General features: G+C 41.4%; 1 long non-coding RNA gene across 2 annotated transcripts in view; it reads right to left on the reverse strand.

Annotated features, from left to right (window-relative positions):
- Positions 1 to 571: 571 nt before the first annotated feature.
- The window catches only part of LOC308066269, a 97,245-nt gene continuing 77,182 nt past the window's right edge, over positions 572 to 20,634 (reverse strand). For both annotated transcript variants that reach the window (XR_013929093.1, XR_013929094.1), the window contains one exon: positions 572 to 2,914. This is a non-coding gene — a long non-coding RNA (uncharacterized lncRNA). The remainder of the gene's footprint in view (positions 2,915 to 20,634) is intronic.

Below are 20,634 nucleotides of genomic sequence, written 5' to 3' on the forward strand. Positions count from 1 at the left end.
GAACCTTTCTTTCTTGAGAGATCACTAACCACCAGGGTCGGGACTATTCTGCATTGAGATGAATGGGGAAGTGACAGATTCACCATGTCTCCTGTTGATGCCAAGTCAATGTGCAGCTCAGAGGCTCACTGCACCAGAAGGAAGTAAGGAAGGAAGAATGAGTGTGTTAATCCAGTGATTTTGGAATGCTTAAGACAGAGGGTATCCTGTCGCGACGGAGGGAAGACACAGTCACTCAATATGAGTGATCAGCAGACTTCGTTTATTGTACCTTACAGTCACCTTTTATGCCTTGTTATAATTAGCTCATACATATTACAAAAGTTAAGCTCATTGTTGGTTCGTTGCCTAAATACCAAGCCCGCCCCTAGTTTCTCTTCTGTAGCTTTCTGTTCCCACCTGCAACATTCTTTTCCCACTGAAATCTTCCTGTTATTGTGTAACAAAAACAGCCAAAGACAGTGTATTTTGCTTTACTTCAGATAAGCTGAGAGCGATGTGCATTTTTGTCCAGCCAGCTGGACTATGTCTATGAGACCTTTTTTCAGCTAGCCAGTTATCCACAGTATCCCATGCACCAGTCTCTGCTCCAGAGACAGGCATCCCATGTCTCTTTCTTATCAGTTTTCCAAACTGTCCTGGGACATGGGCTTTTGGGATCTGACCTTTTATCGTAAATCCTGATCCTGTATACTGTTGCACCCTTGTGTGATCCCCCACTGATTTCACACTCAGGGCAAGTAGGGAAGGTTGCACAGTCACTGAACATGTGGACAACCAGCTCATTCTGAAAATGAGTTCCAAGTCCCCTCTTGCCCCTAGCTATGTGAATAATGGCACTGTGCCTTTAAGAAAGAATGGTGGAGGCATAGCTGGGAGCTCTGCCCATTTTTCTGATCATTAGAGGAAGACCCTAGTCCTTCTTCAGGTCTGTGGCAGATTGAGCTTACCGCTTTTGGTCCATGGTCATGGAGGAGTGTAAAATGAACCCCTGCTTCCGAGCTCCTGGCTCAGGCACTGCTCCTTAAAAGCAAAGGCTTGCCACAGAGTGAAGTCAAGGCACTTTAACAATGAGAAAAGCCTGACTCACGCATTCCGCTCACGGTCTCTGCATCCCTGGGCTTTTTAATCAGTTTCATGCTGGGAAGTGAATCAGGCCCAAGATTAAAGCGCGTCCACATCTAAGGAAAGGTTTATGAGTGTGTGTATGAGCGCGCACATGTGGGCGAGGATTAAAGCGTGAAGGATAAGGAGAAGCCAAAAGTGAAGTGTTTTGAATTACCATTTTCTGCTCAAAAAGCTCTCTGCAAATTGCCCAAATAGATACTCTTAGATGAAGTGTCTTGCATCTGTTCCATGGCAGGTAATCTTTTGGAAAAAAAGTGTCCTATTATTGAGAATGGTAATTATTTCATACCAATTTCTTAAGGACAGGAAAAATCAGCGGTCTGCTTTGGCCAGTTTGACCTGTTAGCTATTTCTTGAGAGTTCTTGTGATTTTACTAGCTTACATGGAAAAAAGCCTTCCTTTTGTGAGGCCTTATTGGAAAACACGAAACAGAAAATTTTGACATGAATAGAAACAAGTCTGCTTTGTCAAAAACATGCAGAGCTTTAGTGCTTTGCACTCCAATAAATCAAGACATGAAATATTTTTTTGGGAAATTCAAACTTTTTCTCTATGAAATCCTACTGAAGTTGTAGTTCAGGTGGCTTCTGCTCCCCCATTCTCACTATAGACTGAGTTTCCTACAGGAATGACATCTCATACAATGCATCATCATCTGTGATGCCTCCTATTCAGAAGACACAAGGCACAAGATGGTACACTGAGTTTTGGAAACCACACTTTTCATTGAAAAACTGTCAAGAAAAGCTCTACATCTCCTTCTTTTGAAGCTTTGTATTTACTAGTACCACAAATGGTTATAGCAGCCACTGTTGCAACAGAAAAGGGCAGGGGGAAAAGAAGCTGCCAACTAGACACAAATTCTACAACAGATAAACCTTACAATTTCAAGCCATCACTAAACATTATGGGCGGTACCTGGAGTACAGGACAGATGGACCTGGAAAGGCGATTTGGCAGAATAAGGGACAGGCTACAGAGCCATAGCCTGTTCTGTGCTGAGAGGTTTAAAAGGCAGCCTTGGCCTCCAGTGCTGTCAGCTTGGTGCTCGTAAAATAGCTTAAATGCACTTTACATCTTTCTTTAAAGCAGCAGATGAGTGTGAAATGTGGCAGAGAGGAGTTTTCAACTAGTCAGCTCCTTTGAATAACAACTACCTCCCTTCCAAAATTTAAATCTTGTTCCCTTTACTCCTCCGATTCATTCTCTCAGCCTTTGCACCATTTATTTTTCCTCTCTGACTTCCAGAAACAGTCATTCACGTGAATGATGAGCAGGGGAAGAAAAAGTGTGGTAACTTAGCTTTGTCTGCTTGCAATTGTTGCTGCAGCTTCAGCTGCTTGCAGTTGGCAGTTTCACTGAGATCATGATGGACAAAGGACTTCATGGCACATCCTGCTGAGCAGAGTAACTGCAGAACAGCTCAATCTTTGCCATGGAGACAGCGATGGGGAAGAGTACATCTGATGAAACTTACTTGAGACCAAATGAAAAAGTTGTTTCACCTGTAAGAAAGCAATTAATTACTGTGAAAGATAGAGCTAATTTTGTGCTGGAACAGTCTGGAAAAACATACTGTAATCTGTTGTGTGTCAGCTGAGTTACTGCTTTTATCCATGAAGAACATATATTAAAATTCAGTACCTTTTTCAATATGGAGTGGTCCCTGGTAAGAGCCATCTTCCAGACAAGGCACTGAGTCCTTCAAGGTGGAAGCTCTGGTTTAGGGGGAATATCTCTTGGAAGTGTTCTTGTGAGCTGATAGGCCTCCTGTTTTCCTAAGTGCTGAGGGGGAGAGGAATAAAAGAGAAGGAGATCATCACCAGAGCAGTCGGACCTTAGCACAGAGTCACTGAGAGCCCCGTTTCTAGTATCACAGGCAGCGTATTAAATAACCCCCTTCATGAACATCTCAAGGCACATCTTGCAACATTTGGGTTTTCTACCCTCCCTAGCCTTACTGGTTCCAGGCCCGTCCTAGTCCCAATTTCTGACCTACACTGACTTTCTATGCATTCCTTTCCTGTTAAATTAGGCTCAAGGGAACCCTACAGGAAGAATAAACTAGTTGCTGAATTTGACTTTATGTTACGTTGGTAGCAGTACGTTAGTGAAAGATAGACATGTTGGACCACCTTCTTCTAAGCAGCCTGACTACCATTTGGTCTGAGCACGATATAAAAGGCAGTGGCTTCTCCACTTGTTGCAGTCCAGTTTCATACCACATTTAATAGAGGAGGTGCTTTCTAAACTAGTGTTCGAGAAAGAACAAGTCTTGGCATATTAGGCACTTTGAGAACCACCAGATCAAAATTTGGGGGGTTAATCTTGATTTCGTGAAATTACTTTTTTTCTCCTTTCTTCTACCACTAAATTGGACGGGGGGATGGGGGTGGTGGTGTCCCTCTTTAGTATACTGTGCTTGCAAATATTGCTTTTCCCTTATTACTTTCCATTTTTTTTCACCCATACACATTTCAGGATTTATTGCCAGGACGGGACTTCACTTCCCTTGTTCCCCATTATTTATAAGAGAATTGCAAGTAGCAGATACCTCAATGTTTTTTGTCCTCTCTCCAAGCTTATTGCTCTCTTCTGACACAGCTGACTTTCAAGGCTGAGCAAGCTTCTCAGTACTGTTTTGAAATCAGAGCTTTCCTTCTTCAGGGGAGCAGTCCTTGGCAGTTCTGGGTGCAATCCCTCTAAAATGACACTTCCTAGGACCTGCTGCTACAGCACAAATCCTTATGCTGCTCTACACCACTGTTGCATGTCTGCAAAATTCACTCACAGAGCATTCAGGTTGCTCCTTACTTTCTGAGGTGACCTTTCACAAACACACCATGAGTGCTGGAGACACTGCAATTCCTTATCCCTTGTCACTGCACTACTTAAATAGGAGAGATTGCAAACCAGGTGAGGCCCAAACCTCTTTACTTGTGATGTTTGCTGTTAAAAATGTCGCAAGGTTTCAACAGGATCTTTAGAAATCAGCTAGCTGTTCCCAGCTGTTCTGCTACCCCAGAACAAAAAGTGCCGTTGTAACATGTACGGAGTTAGAGAGAGGGTTAGTTTTGCAGACAGAAAGGGGATCCAGCCTACAAAAGGCTTTATGCCCTGAAGAATTGTTTCCAACATCAGCAACAAACCGAGGGAAAGGACCTGCTCTAATGCCTTGTCTGTGCCTCAGTTTTCTGTCAATATTTCAGAATCACAATCCAACTCATCTGAAAAGGAACCGGAAAATTAGCCTTTTTTTTTTTTTTTTTTTTTTTTTTTAGTTTTTCAGAGTGATCTTTCTACTGCTCTTTTAATGGATAGGCTTATAATAATAGCATCATTTTCTCTCACTGCAGCTAAAAGAGGAGGCAATACATTAAAGCGAGAAACTTCACAGGATCACTTGAACTAATGAGTGTCACTCCGGTCAGAAAGAAGCACAGGGAAAGAGGGGCCTGCTTCCCTAAGAGGCCCTTTGTGGCAGTTCAGTAGCTCAGCTGCCACTCTCTGCTTGGAGTATGCTAATGCAAAGAGATCAGTCCAGAAGTCCCTGTGGGTAAAAGTGAAATCCAGCCGAAAGGGCTGAGCGAGTTCAAGCCGTGCCCTATTTGCCAGGCTGAGCCTTGGCACAGGGAAGCAGGGTCCCTGCAGATGCTGGTCTTTAAACTCCAAGGAGCAAAAGTGCAGCAGACTGCCCTGGGGCAGACACGTTGCTCTAGAGCACCTGTGTTTTGTTCTAGCTGAGCCTTGAAATTCCTTCTGGAGGAATTACATCAAGGGGACTGCGCATGAAAACCCACACACAGTGCCTACATACAATAACCTGACAGCACAGGCACAGAGCCCCAGAGTACAGCTATAACTGACACATGACGGACAAAGATGAGCACAAAGAGGTGCCTGTAGTTGGGCTTCTAAGTCTTTATTAGGTTCCCAAAATAAATGTCTGCATTTTTTCAAAAGAGTTCAGCACTGAGGAGATCCTATTCAGAGTCCAGTTCTTAAGTATGGTTACCATTAAGCAGGATATTCAGCTCCCATATTGGGAAGCCCAGATTAGCATAACCACATGCAAATTTTCACGCAGCACAGAAAAACCCCAATTTCAGAGTATAAAGTCAGGCTTTTAATAGCTCTTTTTGATCTTCATATTAAAAATCAAGTTGCTCCCGTGAGCAGCAGCGCTAACAAAGCCTGGGTTTCCATTGATTTGTGTCTTGTGACTGGATTTCCAGGAATTTAACAAGATGAAAGCTCCAGCAGAAGCCTTTGCTGCCCTGGAGGGCATGGAGAAGGGTGTGCTCTGGACTCTTGTAGCAGAATTGTTCATAGTGGACACTGAAAAGAACTTTCTGGGCATGTATTCTCATGAAGCTTGCAGGAACAAAACGTAATGGAGACCTCTTTTTTCTCTCAAAGTTGGATGCATTTAGAGAAAATTACTCTGAATTTTTTGGAAATTAATGGACTGATAGAGTCATCAGAGAGACTTCTTTTATTTAAGAAAGTAAGACAAAGATTGATGCAAGTTTATCTGCAAGTTAATATTGGACAAATAGGAATAACAGTTGTCAAGTACCAGTAATTGTAATACATCGCTACATTTGGTTCGTCTGCAGAAATGTCTCTCTTTCACAAAAGGACAGGTACTTTCTTCTCTACTCCAGTCACCAGCCTATATACATTTTCCTCGGTGGCTATATATAAGAAGGCTTCTTGCGCAACTTGCGCAGTTAAGAGAGAACAGAGACTGGAATGCTCCAGCCAGGAGCATAAAGTTGCATAAAACCCAAATGTTCTCTTCTCCCTCTGTATTTTCCAACACAACCTGGGGTTAGCCACACAATTTGTCAGATTTTGTGACCAGCACTGCCTGCGTGATCCCAGCATCCTGGAACACTTGCAAATCTGACCCTTGCTGCAGTGCTGTGACCCATGTTACTGTCACAATTTGTTCACTGACTCTCTAGCTTGTTCATGCAAATTCTGCTTGGATAATTAAAAACACAGTCCAAGGTTATGTTAATAGCCTTTCTGAACAGCCACACTTATAAGCTTCCCATGTTGACAAATAACAAACAGGAGTCCAAAGAGTAACAAGCTTCTGGCATCCACACGGTAACTTTGAAAAGTCATTTTTCATAACACCACACATGCTCGAAGAACCTTCAACTACAATATGTAGTGCAATAAATAACAGCTTATGTCTACTTTTACAAATAAAAAACATAAAATGAAAAGTCCTGAAGTATTTGGTGTTTACTAATTGAAGCAAATACAACTGCCCATTCTATTATATCTTTCTCCACCTCACTCCCACCATCTGCTTGCATCTGTCTCTGGAGCCAGCACTGCCTCTGTGCTGCCCATTCGTACATGACCCAGAATCACGAGGTATTTATCAGGGCCTCCAGCTGCTACCACAATATAAGTAATTTTATCAAACTAATGTTTTATTTATCTGCACTTAATGTTCCTTTTTAAAGGGGAGAGAATGTGAGAATATTAATGGAAAAGTTGGGGGCAGGGAGCTGAGATGAGTTATTAAAAGTTTCACAACTTGAGCTTTTAAGCTTCTCTGCCTGAAGCTGCTCAGATTGATGTGAATGCGTCCATATCTCTCATGCAAATTGTCCCAGAGGCAGCTATTTTGGGTAGAGTGTATATTCATTGTGGTGTCACAAAAGGTCGATTAGGTCTGCCGAAATTCCTGGTTGATGCTGATTGACTGCGAGTGACATTTAAGTCTTTCAAACTTCCTTATCTAACCCATTCTCCGCAGGCTGAACATGGATGTGCATCTTATGCAACCTCACAACAGACACCCCGAGCTGCAGATTTAGGAGCTTTTTAATTATCTGTGTGTAGGGAGGGGAAGAAACTGTGGTGATTTTCTTTGTGTGCTGAGGGGAGTTCTTTTCAGCCTGCTGCAGGAAGTGACACAAAACCCGGTGAGATGAGTAACAAGGGCTCTGCTCCCAGAGCACAGAAAATGGAACAGATTTTCCTCAGACGTTCTCACAAAAACACACCTGTCAGCTAACAATGAAGTGGAAAAGCATCTACACCTGACAATCCGGCTTGTCATGGAAAGCGCTAACCAAGTGAAAGGAGAGGAGTGAAATGGAAACCCTTTTGAATCCTGAAGTCTGGTGTTTGACTTCACGTGGACCCTGTAATTTCTACCCAGTGGTGCCAGCTACTCCGGGGCTGTGTATCTTTACTTCGCTAATCTATTTTGCAAAACTACCAATTTTCACTTCATCTTGCTGAAAAGAAGAAACTTAATTTCTACCTCTGAAACATAGTTTTGCGAAGAAAAGTGATGGTCTGTTTGAAAACTGCACATTTTGGAAAACAGGGTCTGAAGAAAATATGACAGCACTGCAGCACACGCACGCATATATGTATAGGAGTGAAGAGAAAATAACACTGATGTCTGGTCTTCACTTTCTGTGTAGATTTCTCTAGGTTAAACTCCAAGACTTGGCAGGATGTCTGGATCTAGCAATTGGGTGATTTGGGTTGAAATTTACCTCTGCTTTTAGATGCAGATGAAAAGGCTTCCAGCAATGAATATACTGAAAGTGGATGGAAGGAGCCCAAATCCTTTCTCATGAACTTCCCACACATTCCTTTTGTGTGATGAATGTGGTCACCTGTGGCTGTGTAATTTCCAATATCTCAAACAATGCCCGGAATGGTAAGCACCTATTGGTTCTAATGATCAGCAACTTTTGGCAGGCATTTAAGAGATTTTCAAACAACCCTTCATCCCTCACAGCTGTGACTGAATATAGACTGAAAAAATTGGCATTCCCTCTGCATCCTTTGACTTTAAATATAATCACTTGGTGGCAGTGATCGCATACATTGTCTTTAACAGTGGAGGAAATTAGCTTTAATTTAACAAAGTGATTGCATCTTGGCTTTCAGAGATGCCTATTGCAGCGTTATTCAACACATCAAGCAGCCCCTGGGCCCAGAACAGCTCCGTAAGCAGCAGAACACCACTCTGCACACTGCATCTGTAACTGTCCCCTTGGACAGCTAAAAGGCAGCTTTGGCTTAATGACTCAGGAAACACGGCACTTGTCACAGTGCCCCTTCCCACTCTGCCTGGCATTATGTGTGTGTGAAACCAGACTTTGCTGTGGACTTCACTGTGGAGCATGATTCTGGGAATTTGGGGAACAGCATGTTTCACCTGAAGTCTGTCATATGCCCCCAGTGCTTTATCTCTGCTGTCAATAGATCCCTTCCCTTTTTCTCTTGTTCATAAAACCTCACCGCTTTGGGCTTGTTAGGTGCCTGCTTTGCTGCAAGTATGTGTTTATTTGCTTTCTTGAGTCAGGGGCTGAAGAAGGTTATAAGAGCACAGGTAAACACAAGTGTAATTTTGAGTCAGAGGAACCTTTAGCAGTTACAGTAAGATGAGAGTAAACATAATCACTACACAGTCAGACCATTTTCATTTATTTGTAACACCTCAGGGCAATAACTGCTTTGACAGGGCTATTTTAAAATCATTACGCTACTATTTTCTGTACCCCATCCATTCAATTTCCCACTAAAGATTAAATAATCCACTTGGAGGAGAATATCTTTTTATTAAAGTAGCATTTAAGAAACAGGTACTGAGCTTTTGAGGAATTGAGTATTTACATTCATATGAAAGAAGAACTGTAGCAGAAAGAAGCATCTTTTCTTCCAGGTACTGAAAATACAGCTATGATTTAGAGAATCTCCTCGCTATTGTAAAAAAACCATGCTCTTTCTCTCCCACGGGAATTCTTCCCCTCACACACAGTACACTGCACTCTTAGCCAGAGACAAGGAGAGACTACAAACAAACATTAGCCAAGTGAGCTTTTCCCTATTCAATTTTTCAGTTGACCCTGCAAAACAACTAAGGGCAGATAGTTGTTGACTAGTTGAAAGAAACAAGTTGACAAATAAAACACATTAAATCGCTTTGCATATTCACCATACCAAAATACCTAATACAATGTGTAGTTGATAGGAAAACAACTTGGACTGACTTCGTGAGCAGTTGTTCCTGCAGCATTGTGACGTCAGCCCATGCCAGAGAGCTGCATCCTCACAGCACCAGCCAAGCAGCCTGGTATGGGGTCCATAGGTGTGTGGCCTCCTGGAGGGGTTTTCTTACAGGCACAGACACTAGCGGGTTATAGGGAGGGGTAAGGACATACCTAAAGCCTAAGCACTTGCAGTTCCCACCGGAGAAAGGGAACTTGTACGTCCCCTGTGTGACGTGGGATCCTACTTTTGAGTGTGGGATTTGAAAATTTGGACTAGTAAAATCTGTTTGTGTATGGTAACATTTTTTAAGTATCTGGTCTTGTGATTTATCCATTGTATTGTTGATATCGATCCTGAATGTATAGTTGATGGATTGGCACTTAAGTACATGTCATTAAGTAAAATGATAGGCTGATTCAGTGCTGATCTAGTTTAAATAACATGAACTGAGTGGTTTCTCCCTTTAATACACTTCACACAATTGCCCATTTTTGCAGACACATGGAAGCTACAGCTGTGAGCTATACCTCACAGGTTAGACCAAATACACATGTACGATGGTGAGAGATAAACCTACAAGTGTGTAATCCCACTGTTTCCTTCCCCATCCCCAAGTCTGGGACAAAATAATTTTGTTTTACCTCTTTTGAGGCAATTTTGTGGCACCTGTGGTACCCTCCATGGTAGTAACAGTGAGATGAGGAAGCGAGCGAGCAAGGCTGCCTGATGTCCCACCAGAATCAGGCAGGCTGGAGATATGGTGGCAGGTCACCACTGGGAAAGAGTGACATGAACCCTGACCATGCATGTCCGTGTTGTCTGGCCCCAACCCCAGCTCCTGCTATACCATGGGCACCTTGACAGCTGCCAGCAACTCCAAATGACTTAGGTCCCAAAAGGGCATGGCTAACTTAAGTGCTTCTGCTCACAGCAGGAAGGCTTTTCAAGGCCTCTTGATTTCTTTGTGAGACTTCATAACCCTAGGCAACATCTCCACAAGGCAGTCTCTTCATCTCACTTCAGTTGTGAGCAACGCTTTTGCTGGGAGGTTGTCCCTTCACTTGCTGAGCCCCTGATGTACTTAGGGGTTTCAGCATCTCCACATGCTTGTGCAAGTTATTTCCATTGCCATCTTGGGATACTCTGTTAGATGATGATGTGGTGTCAAGTCACATTATGTCCAGAGAGATGTGAAAAGACAGGCTTTGATATACAGTGCCACTTCTTTATCTTACCCAGCCTCACGTCTGGTGATTAGTGCTCCAGCTCAGAGGTTCAAACTTCCCTTTAGGGCCACTGGGAAAACCGCACTTTGTGAACTCTGTGAGAGGGATCCTTTCCTCCCACCTCTGGATGCCTTCTTTGTACATTCAAAAGCTTAAAGAAAAGGCAGGAGCTCCTAGCACTTTTAGTGGTCCTGATACATCATTAGACACTCTTGCTTCCGGGAAATATCCCCATTGGCATCCCTGCAGAGGAAGGGATGGGACACTGCATCCTCCTCGTGGCAGAAATCCCCACATCACAGTCTTCCTGCTAATACCCTTGTGGGGAAATTGTCAATGACGAGGTCTACCTCCCTCGAGTGGAAGACAGGCAGTTGCAAAATTTCTTATTACCTGAAATGAAAGCAGGACATATTGTACTTGGCACTATGCTGCTAAATCTAGGGACATCAATGAGCTCAAGGAAATGACTGGGAAAACAGCGTCTTAAAAGCTGTCCCTAGGTCTGCAGCCAGTCCATGCCGGGGGAAGGTACTACACTCAGGAGCTCACAGGAGACACCCACACTCCTTCAGATAATTTTCCCTGAATCGATATTCTTCTCCCTCTACTTTCCTGAAGTAGTATGATCTTCTTAACCGCTGTCATTTCCCTATTGTTCTTATCTTTTTCCATTCTTGAGAAAGAAAAAAAAGGAAAAGGAGGAGCAATACTTTTCTCTCGGCAGGGCTCGTTGTAGATTGCGAAGAATTACTGTGCCTCAGCTAAGCTTCTCTGCCTGCTCTTGGTCCACTAAAAAGAGAAACCTCTTCCTCAGGGGCTAAAGTTGGGACATTTTATTTCCAAGAAATGACCAGTTATCACATTTCAAATAACATTTGGTACTTGTCTGCAGCAGCTTGTTCACCCACCCATGGCACTCTGTGGGAAGCGGCAGGTCGGCTCTCCTTTGCAGCCATATATCACGTTAGCCATCCTTGTCAAGAGCACACTTCATTGCAGGGTTCACAGTTTAGGTTGCTGCTTTCACATGAGATCTCAAGCCCTATTTCAAGCTTTTTTCTGTTATATTGTAGACCAGTGAACATAATTTTCTTTTATCTTCCTGCCTTATGGTAGACATTCTTTTGTCCTTAAAAGTACTTAGGTACAAGCTGTGCACAGATCTAAAAAATAACAATAATCACAGTCTAATGGAAAGCTGAAGCCATTTGTATGAGAAAAAAAAGAGCAACAACCACAAAACTAATGCAAAACCAATGGAAAACACACTCATCTTGTTAGTCCTGACTGTGAAGAGACTCACTAGTATGACTGCGAAATACTGATTTCAGAATTTAAGACTGGTAGTAGGGACGATTGGAATTTCTCCCCTGCCTTGCCTGTTGTCACATGATGAAGAGCATGCATTCTCCTTAAAGGTTTTTCTTTCCATCTAGCCTGTGCTAAGGGATTTGTTGTTTTATACTAAACCCACATTGCCTGTTTCAATCTAAAAGCTTTGTTCCCCTCCTGTCTTATGTTTAGAAGCATCACTGAAGTCAGTATACCTGCTTGGGTGAAGACTTTCTCCCTACGTCTTGGCATTTCTGAGGATCCTGGCAGAACTGTGTTGTCTGCTCAAAAATTACAGTGATTGGTCATAGACAAGAGAGGCACAGAATCGACATGTGCAAATTTTGATCCTTGGTCTTGCTTGAACACAGAATAGGGGCAGTAAATTATTGGCAGGTCCTTGAAAATATTTTAACGTCGCTGGCTTTGCTGGGACTAAAGTGGACGTGATACATAGCATGGGAATATTTTAGCCAAAGTCAGATCAAATTTTAAGATACAATAAATTCTTATTCTTCATAGTTAGTCTTAAAAGCGATTTATTCTAAAGGCAAAGAGGGCTTATCTGCAAAGTAAGAAATTGCCCCCATCTGACACTTTGTTATGCAAACTTATTTGCGTAGGAAGCACTTTGGTATTGCAGTGAAGGGGCATAATTCCTGCTAGGTGCTGAACACTCATGGCCTTGAAATTCTTTTAGGCATGTTTGTCCTTGGGACCATTCACATACTTGAATTTAGCAAAGCACCCTTAGCACATACCTGGATTGAGACCAGAATTCTTACCATATGTAGGGTGTCAGCTGGTTCACCTTTAAAAGTAATTTTAAATGTTGACTTGTGTAACCTTCAGCATGTCCCTCCAGATGAAAATGATTCAGTCTTACCCCAGTAGATAGATCTCCTTGGAAAGTTCATGCATAAACTGTGTTTAAGGAAAATAGCTTCTAATTATGCAAAGATGTTAACAACCATCCCATCTGATTGTAATGAGAATAATTTGCATTATTCCCAAACAAAAAAGCTTCATTAGAAGAGGTTTATGGCTGAAATGCATTTTGCTACAGTCCAGCTAATGATCAGAAAACCATTATTCTACTTTCTTTACAAAAGTTCTACTGCTCAAAAAAGTTGGAATGACTGAAGGTGAACAGTTAAAAGTCTGCCAACATATTCCCTATCACTACATATCCTTCCATACTTCACCATCACAGTTTCTTAATTTATTTAGTTTTTATAAGCTTCTTTCTGCTTTTTGTGTGGTTCCAATAGAAAGACACCATTATATTTACATTGTGGGTTTAAATACAGTATTCTCAAATATGCTGTAAAGGTCTCTGAAGAGTCTGTAATCTCTGTAACCAGGATTATTTTGGTTATGCAAAGGACGGTAAAATCTTGTACCAGTATTACATGGTGAAGCAGAAGAACACTTTAGCTATTAGGATCAGAGTGATCAATCCATTTGTATGATGAAATGCATAGATTATATAATCTAGGGAGAGCTCGTGTAGGAAAGTTTGTGTTTAACAGCATGGTTTATGAGCCTATATGGGATGAATGTACACACTGCATAATAAATAATCTCTTAGTGCTATGAGCTGAAGTTTAAAAGCAGCCTAACAGAGTTATGCATCTGACTCCCTCATGTCTTTGAAACCCTAGACACAATATACTAGAAATAGGAAAGGGACTTGAATGGTAATTACAAGCGTATTTTGAAACCTATAGAGGGAAAAAAAATGGATTAAGGGCATTGTAAATTGAGAAAGGGGAGAATGATGAACTATGTTTTTTGGAGCTAAAGGACCAATATACTTTTCTGGCTATGAAAGTTTATATGAGTTATCTGGCAATTGTACAGTATGCTTGTAGAAGTGCTTTCTTTCCAGAAAGCTCTAACTCTGTTCAGGGTTTGATAGTTTGTTTCCTTCTTGAAAAGTAAAATTGGATAGAAGGCAGAGGGAAAGAAATGCAGCTGGTGGGCATATGGGTTTCTTCTTGTTGTTTTTTATAGAGTGAATATTGTTGAATTGTCTGTATCTATACTAGGAGCTGTGATGAGGGAAATTAAATCCCTCGCCTGCACATGGAGAATCAGCAAAAGGATGTAGCTTCTCTGCTAGTGTTAATTAGTGTTGTTAATGAAAATCAACAGAGGATCAGCGGTTTTCACTACCTGAGAATCCCATCCAGAGTGCTTAAATCTCTTCTAATAATGTACAACAAACAAGTGCAAGGTTTGTGTTTTATTATGATCAGGTACCAGTTGGATGAAATGTATTTATTGCAAATATGCATAATGTAACTTAGAATTAATAGGGGGGGGTATGTGTACAGGTATGAAGAGAAAGACCTGACTTTGGTTTTGTGTTAAGCTATATATTCCTTTATATCTAGCTATTTAAATGTCAGTTAGTTCAAGGGTTATTTTACTGTCTACGCATTTTGTATTTTTCTGTAGATATTTGCTTTGGCAGCCCTAAACACAGATATGTGGAACTTCCTCGTGCATTGCCAGTAGTAATCACATTCAAAAGGTAAGGAAGTAATTTCTGTGTCAAAGGGAGAACTCCTGGGCTACACACTAGTTGCAGGGCCTACAATACTGAAAAACATAGATAGCCCTTCTGTTAACATAATTTTTAAATCCCAGTGAGGCTACTTGAGCTTTCATCAACAATAACAAAGAAGTGAACACCAGAATCAACGAAGCTGAGGTTTCTATGGATTTGTGCTCAACCGCAATTTCCAGGGGAATATAACTTCTCATTGAATTGTTGCCTGTATCTGGTGAGTTGACCCAGGATGGATTCTTCATGGATTCTCTAGTCTCCAGTAAGAGATGGGCTCCTCTTGCAGTTTTTCTCACATCTATGGCTCTCAAAGTCTCTTTTTTCTAGCCAGCTATTTGCATTAAAAATTAGGAGCTTAATTATGTTCTACGTCTCTTCCCTTTCCATTAAATTGGATTGAAATCAGGCAGCAGGTTCAATAGTCATTGGGGGGAAGGGATTCAAAGTCACACAGATGAGGCTAACTGTATGCATACTGTGTACATAAGGAAAAGGAATAAAATAAAGAAGTTCCCAATTCAGGCAGCTAAAACTGCAATCATTCTATGACCCTCCAACATTGTTTCTCCCCATATTCCTTCCTCATAATACTTTGCTGGCCCCTCTTCTCTAATTCTTTGTCTCACAGTTCCTACATTTTTCCTGCCACCAAGTGCATGCATCTCTTTCTCCCTGTTCCTACTCCTGTTTTTCTCTTGGGAATATGTGTCTTATCCTTTCCTCCCTGGAGGATGATAGCTCAGCAGAGTTGCTTTTGCTCTGGGGTTACGATCTAGAAAACAAAGCAACAGAGGAATTTTGCTTTGAAATGAGAAACTTGCCTAAACACACCCAACACATTCACTAGGAACACTTTTCCCTCCCTCCCTCGCCTATATACATTCGGTTCTCTTAATTGTTCATCTCTATTCAAAGCAATTTCCTCGGCATACATATTTTCATTAAATGTAATGAAGGAAGGACAATTTAGCATCCCACCTGTGACAACTCACTGATTCAGATCATGATGACCTATTGTGAATACTTGGGCTTCAGTCAAGATTTTGATTAGTGGAAAGAAGTAACCTCTGCATAATTAAGATTGGAGCCTGGTTTTATTTATTCTGAGCCAGTTTAATTTTAAAGTAAAAGTTCCATTAATTAGATAAGAGATGAAGGCACCTCCATAGCACTCAGTGGTGGACTAAGTATTTATAGTTGGTCACATTCACTTCATATTCTGAAAAGTTTGTCATGTCTGTAGTCTGCAGGAGGGCAATAATTTATTTGTGGGTACACTAATATAAAAGCAGAGAAGCAGCTTGTAAAATATGGAGTTTGAAAAATCTGGTGTAAATCACATCTGGAACAATTTGAAATGATTCTTGCTCTACTGTCATGCAATAGCTCATGAATGGTTTGGCCTAGAAACTTCAAATATGATTTATTCAAAAGGTCCTCATCCCTCCCACTCTGCATAGAAAGAGGAGAGAGCTGGTGAACTTGGAAGGTATCCACTGGAAAAGTGGAAACAGTAGAGCAGCTTGATAGGATCTGAAATAGCTTATTAAGTTTGTCCCTGACACTATAGGCTTCTGAAGTCACAAAATAGAATGGACAGCAGCAGTCTCCTTGCAGCCAGCTGTTCTTTTAGTCACATGCCAGCACCAAGTCTTAATACATAGGGACTATTAATATCAATATCACCATCCCACACAAACAGCAGCCTGGCATGGACCTTCTAATTCTGTGACCCCTCTGTTAGCTCCATAAACAACCATGACCATAGATACACAATCATTTTCTCATTGATTTTTGTTGGTCTCCCACTCTCGTATCATCATGAGAGCATCCCATAAACATTTAGGGGTGAAGAAAAGGAGTTTTTCCTTATGATGTATCTTCTAGCATCACCATGTTGCAGTTGATGCCATCCAGGGTTAAAAAACTCACTGCAACAAAGCAAACAGCATAGCAGTGATAATAAGGGACTGGAGCTTTAGCAAGAAGGAGCACACAAGGAAATCCAGAAAGTAGCTGTCAGATAATTACAGAGCTTTATGCTGCAGGCTGCACATGCACATGTGAATTTCATGTGATGTTTATTAAAAATGAGTACATTACAACAGGAAAATTTCTTCACTTACATTTGTGAATCTACATTGAAAATTTGAAGAGCAAATATTATACAAAAAAAAGCTTTTTAAAAATACCTGGGGTTGAGGATAGTGCTAAAGCAAAATTTACTCTGTCCCCACTCAAAAAAAACCCCAGATGAAGAATGCAAAAACATGAATCTAGGGCTCCCCAGACAATAATGCTTTTTTGTCTCTGTAGTTCTTCTATCCTCTACACTCCCCTCCAAAAGTAAATACAAGCTTGTTACATGTATCCCAGCTCATTAACATTTCAAACTGTCCTATCAATTTAAATATGAATAGAGATCATTGTGTATGAGGGGGATGACTCATTTCTATGGCTGAAACTGGTGGTCAGAAATTGTATTTCAAAACGGTTTTTCAGCAGGAAAATGGGACCTCCAATTATAGTAATGCCTACTTCTGTTTCTGGAAGTGTGCCAGGTGTGTGTGTGAAATTTCAACCTGACTTCTCTTGTATTTTGCTTGGGTAGTCTGCCGTGATTTTCATGCTGTAGTTGGTTTCCTTTGTCATCACCTTGTTCATAAAATAAGTTTGCAGAGGAAGTAGAGCTCCCACCTTTCACAACTACAGACACTAGGTAAGTGGATGCTAAGAGCTGTTGTGAACTTGCTGAACTGAAGCTGAAGAGATCAGGGACCTAAACTCTCAGGTGACTTGGCAAAAACAGTATTAGCAAATCATATTGTTTGGTTTTATGCTGAACTACTTTGGCCTTTGACTTTTATCCCCCTAAAGAAAAAAAATAAGGATTTTTTTCCCCTTTGCTTGACTAGTCCAGAATATAAATAAACCACATGAACTCCGGATAAATGATGAAAAGATGGGAGGCAGAAAGTTTTCCAAAGCCTTTCATTTGATGTGATTGAACAGAAGATAAAACATCACCAACCTTCTCTTCATCATTTTTATGCTTCCATCCAGCAACCTGTGGCTGTTGAAAACTCCCAGTAAATTAATTGAACTGGAGTTATTTTTTTTCTACTCTTCAGTGAAAGAAAGGGAGTTTATCATTCTTTTCTGTCCCACTGTGAATCTGCTGGTGTGCAGGTATGAGACAGCCAATGTTCTGCAGAAATTGACAGAAAGTGTTATTTGGAGCAGTTAATCACTAATTTTACATTGGTGTTACATGTAATATTTTTACTCCATTTAGTATTGACTGATACAAAACTGCATCCATGGTAGTGAATTAGTGAGAAATGACCTGGTAGTGAGTTAGTGTGAATTCTCTTTACAAAGCAAGCAATTATTTCTGTTGCACATTAAGCTTAAAAAAGTGTTGGTAATCCTAGCTAAAATCTCACTGTGTATGTTTCAGAGAAAGCTTGAATTCTCAGGAGTGTGTTTTTATTTCTGGAGACTGACATGTCAGATTCTTGAGCCCTAGGCAGTAACTTGCAATTTTCCTGTAACAGATTTCTTCTGGGTTTGCATTGAAATAGCTGATTACTACGTCTTCTAAATCGGCCTCCTATTTCTTGAAAACTTGGAAGCAAGAATTAAATGCTTTCTTTTCACTCTGCAGAGCTGTCAGGGACAGGGGTTAACATACATTTATTTCTACAGACTAGTAATGGTGAATATTACATGTAATTATGTATTTGTGCAGTAGCTCTCAATCTGTAGTCTGTGATGTCTGGCCTATTTTTAGGTGAATAAACAAGTCTTACACTCCCTCTTTACGCAGAGGCATTAACTATATTCGTTTAGAGATCACAAATTCATAGCTTGAAAACCATAGTGTCTGAGGGAGTAGATGAGTCGAAGATACCATCTGTAGGTGTGTATAGCTTTATATAAACTATCCCAGGATGCAACCAAAAAGCAAGGTGAAAGCTCGTGCATCCTCCCTTTTCTTCTGCTACCCACTAGTTTGCCTCCTTCTCCACTTTCCTTCAAGGAGGCTAATACAACCAAACAACTTCTTTTATCTCTTCCAAATGACCATGACCTCAGCCTTTCTTATCCCCCTCATAAAAGCCATCTTCTGCTATGGGATATGTTTGAATAAAGATCTTATATTTTCTCCTTTCCCTTGATTTTGTGCTATCCAACTCCAGCAGAAACAAGAACTCCACTATGTCTGGAAACAGCCAGCACATGATTAAAGCCATCACAATAAATAAATAAACATGAAGCAGCAAGGCTCATCGTAATTGGTGGAAAGAGAGCCCCTTCATGCTGCTAGTGACCATCTCGTTCTTTGCTGTGGCTTGTTTTGGTTTTGTTCCTCTGTTGACTTGAAGTCTTATCACTGACCTTGGTTTCTGAGAGGCAGCTCGTGTCAGTACCCAAATTAGCTTTTTGCTTGCTTTGTAATTCCCACAGGCAAAAGATATATGAAGCACTCCTCACAAAAGACCTGAATCCAGGTATCTCCTCTGCACTTTGCTGTGCTGGGGTAGCCCTGTCCAGCTGCCTCTTTTGCTTCCACCTTTCCAAGGAGCAGCGCAGGCAGGTGCTCCCACTTCTCTTCACTGACAGAGGTTTTAAAGCCCCTGGTCTCCCCAGAGCAAGAGTCAGAGACCCTGTAGCAGGTTTTCATGGGAACACATTGCCACCTGGACACCCCATTCCCCTCGAGGGTGTCTCTGTAATGAGTGACTATGCTGTATGATTAGTGTGTACGTACAATTTCTGAGGCTTCACGTGTGCTGATGTTTCTAGTCTCAAGTAACTGAGTTGGTTTTCTTGATGCACAAAGACAGATAGTGGCATGGTGCTCCTTCCTTACATAAACACACATACACAAGAAAAGGCAGAGGGAATAGAAATAAACAAATGCACAAAAATAGTAAGCATAAATATTGCAGATGTAGATATGGAAAAGTATCTGGCAGGCAGATCTCTAGAGAAACAGACGGATAGCCCACAGCAATAAGCAGTAGTTATCTATAAAGATGGGCAAATGCAGTGGTAAATGACTTGTGACTCTTCAAAATTTAATTTGCCATGAAAGCCCATCATGAATGATGCAAGGGCAATACCTGGTGGGAAACTATCCAGCACTACTTCTTTTCTTCTTAACCTGTGGGATGGAGAGTTATCTGACGGGTTACGATAAGGAAACATGAATGCAGATACACAGAGATATCTCAGCACTTGACAGCTTTCAAAGTTTATTGTCAAACCAAATTAGCAGAAGTCTGCCACGTATGAGCAGGCAGAACAGCAGGCAAGATGCTAAAATGTCTGCAATGAAATCATCACCTTCCATTGTATTCTTACAACCCTCTCCTTCCCCTTGACCTCCATTTGCTAGTTCATAAGATATTAAGGTGTCAGCAGCTAAAAGCAACTGCTGGGGAAGGTTACAACAGCCTTATTTACTCCTCAGTCTCTTTCCTACTTAATTTGCTGGAACCTGCCAGTTGTGATATGCCTGAGGAAAGGGTAAGGGCCTTTTTTTTCCCTCTGTAGATCTTAAAGAGCACTTTTAATCATGATTTCCAGTCTCTGATAAACAGACTATAAGTTGTAACACAACATGTGGAATGGAGATAAAGTACCTGTTGGTGAGGAAGGGTTATGTAAAGAATGGTGCAGTTACATATAGGTGCTGGTCCTCAGAGACCTCCTTGTCCTTAGCTCAGAACCCTTGTTCTCCAATTACCTTATTGTATGTTAATTTGGGTGGATGGACATCTGTAATGTGCAAGTTTCCCACAACATGGGAACTGTTTTGTTTGCAAGGTGGCCAAGCCTGCCCTTGAACTGCTGTCTCCTGATTCAGCTACAAGTCTTCCTCTGTGGCCTTTCTACCCCATGTGGCTGGTGTTTCAGTGCTTTTCTAGATTGTTCCATATGAATGCTTTTAAGTTTAATATACATTTCCAGGTGCACAGTGATCAGCCTTTGTTGGTGTTATGCAAAAAGCGGTGAGCCTAAGTTACGCTTCCCAATGGAGAATCCCAAAGCTCTCCAGAGAAAATTATCCCTCTGTCCTTATTCCACTACATGCCATCAGGCCAGCTTTCAGAGATCCCCCTCCGCTCAGCATTCAGTCTTGCCTGATGTCCTCAGGGAAGTAAGGAATTAAATGGAATGTATTTTTAAAAGAAATGCAAGAGAGCCCTCCTGCTGGAGCTGAAAAAAACTGAGACAGCTCTGTCAGCTGCATGTCTTCACTTTTGTAGGGAGCTGTCAGTAAGCTCTTTAAAGTTGGGGAACTTATGCAGGCAAAA

The sequence above is a fragment of the Falco punctatus genome (genome assembly GCF_963210335.1).
Source record: "Falco punctatus genome assembly, chromosome: 6".
NCBI classification, from domain to species: domain Eukaryota; kingdom Metazoa; phylum Chordata; class Aves; order Falconiformes; family Falconidae; genus Falco; species Falco punctatus.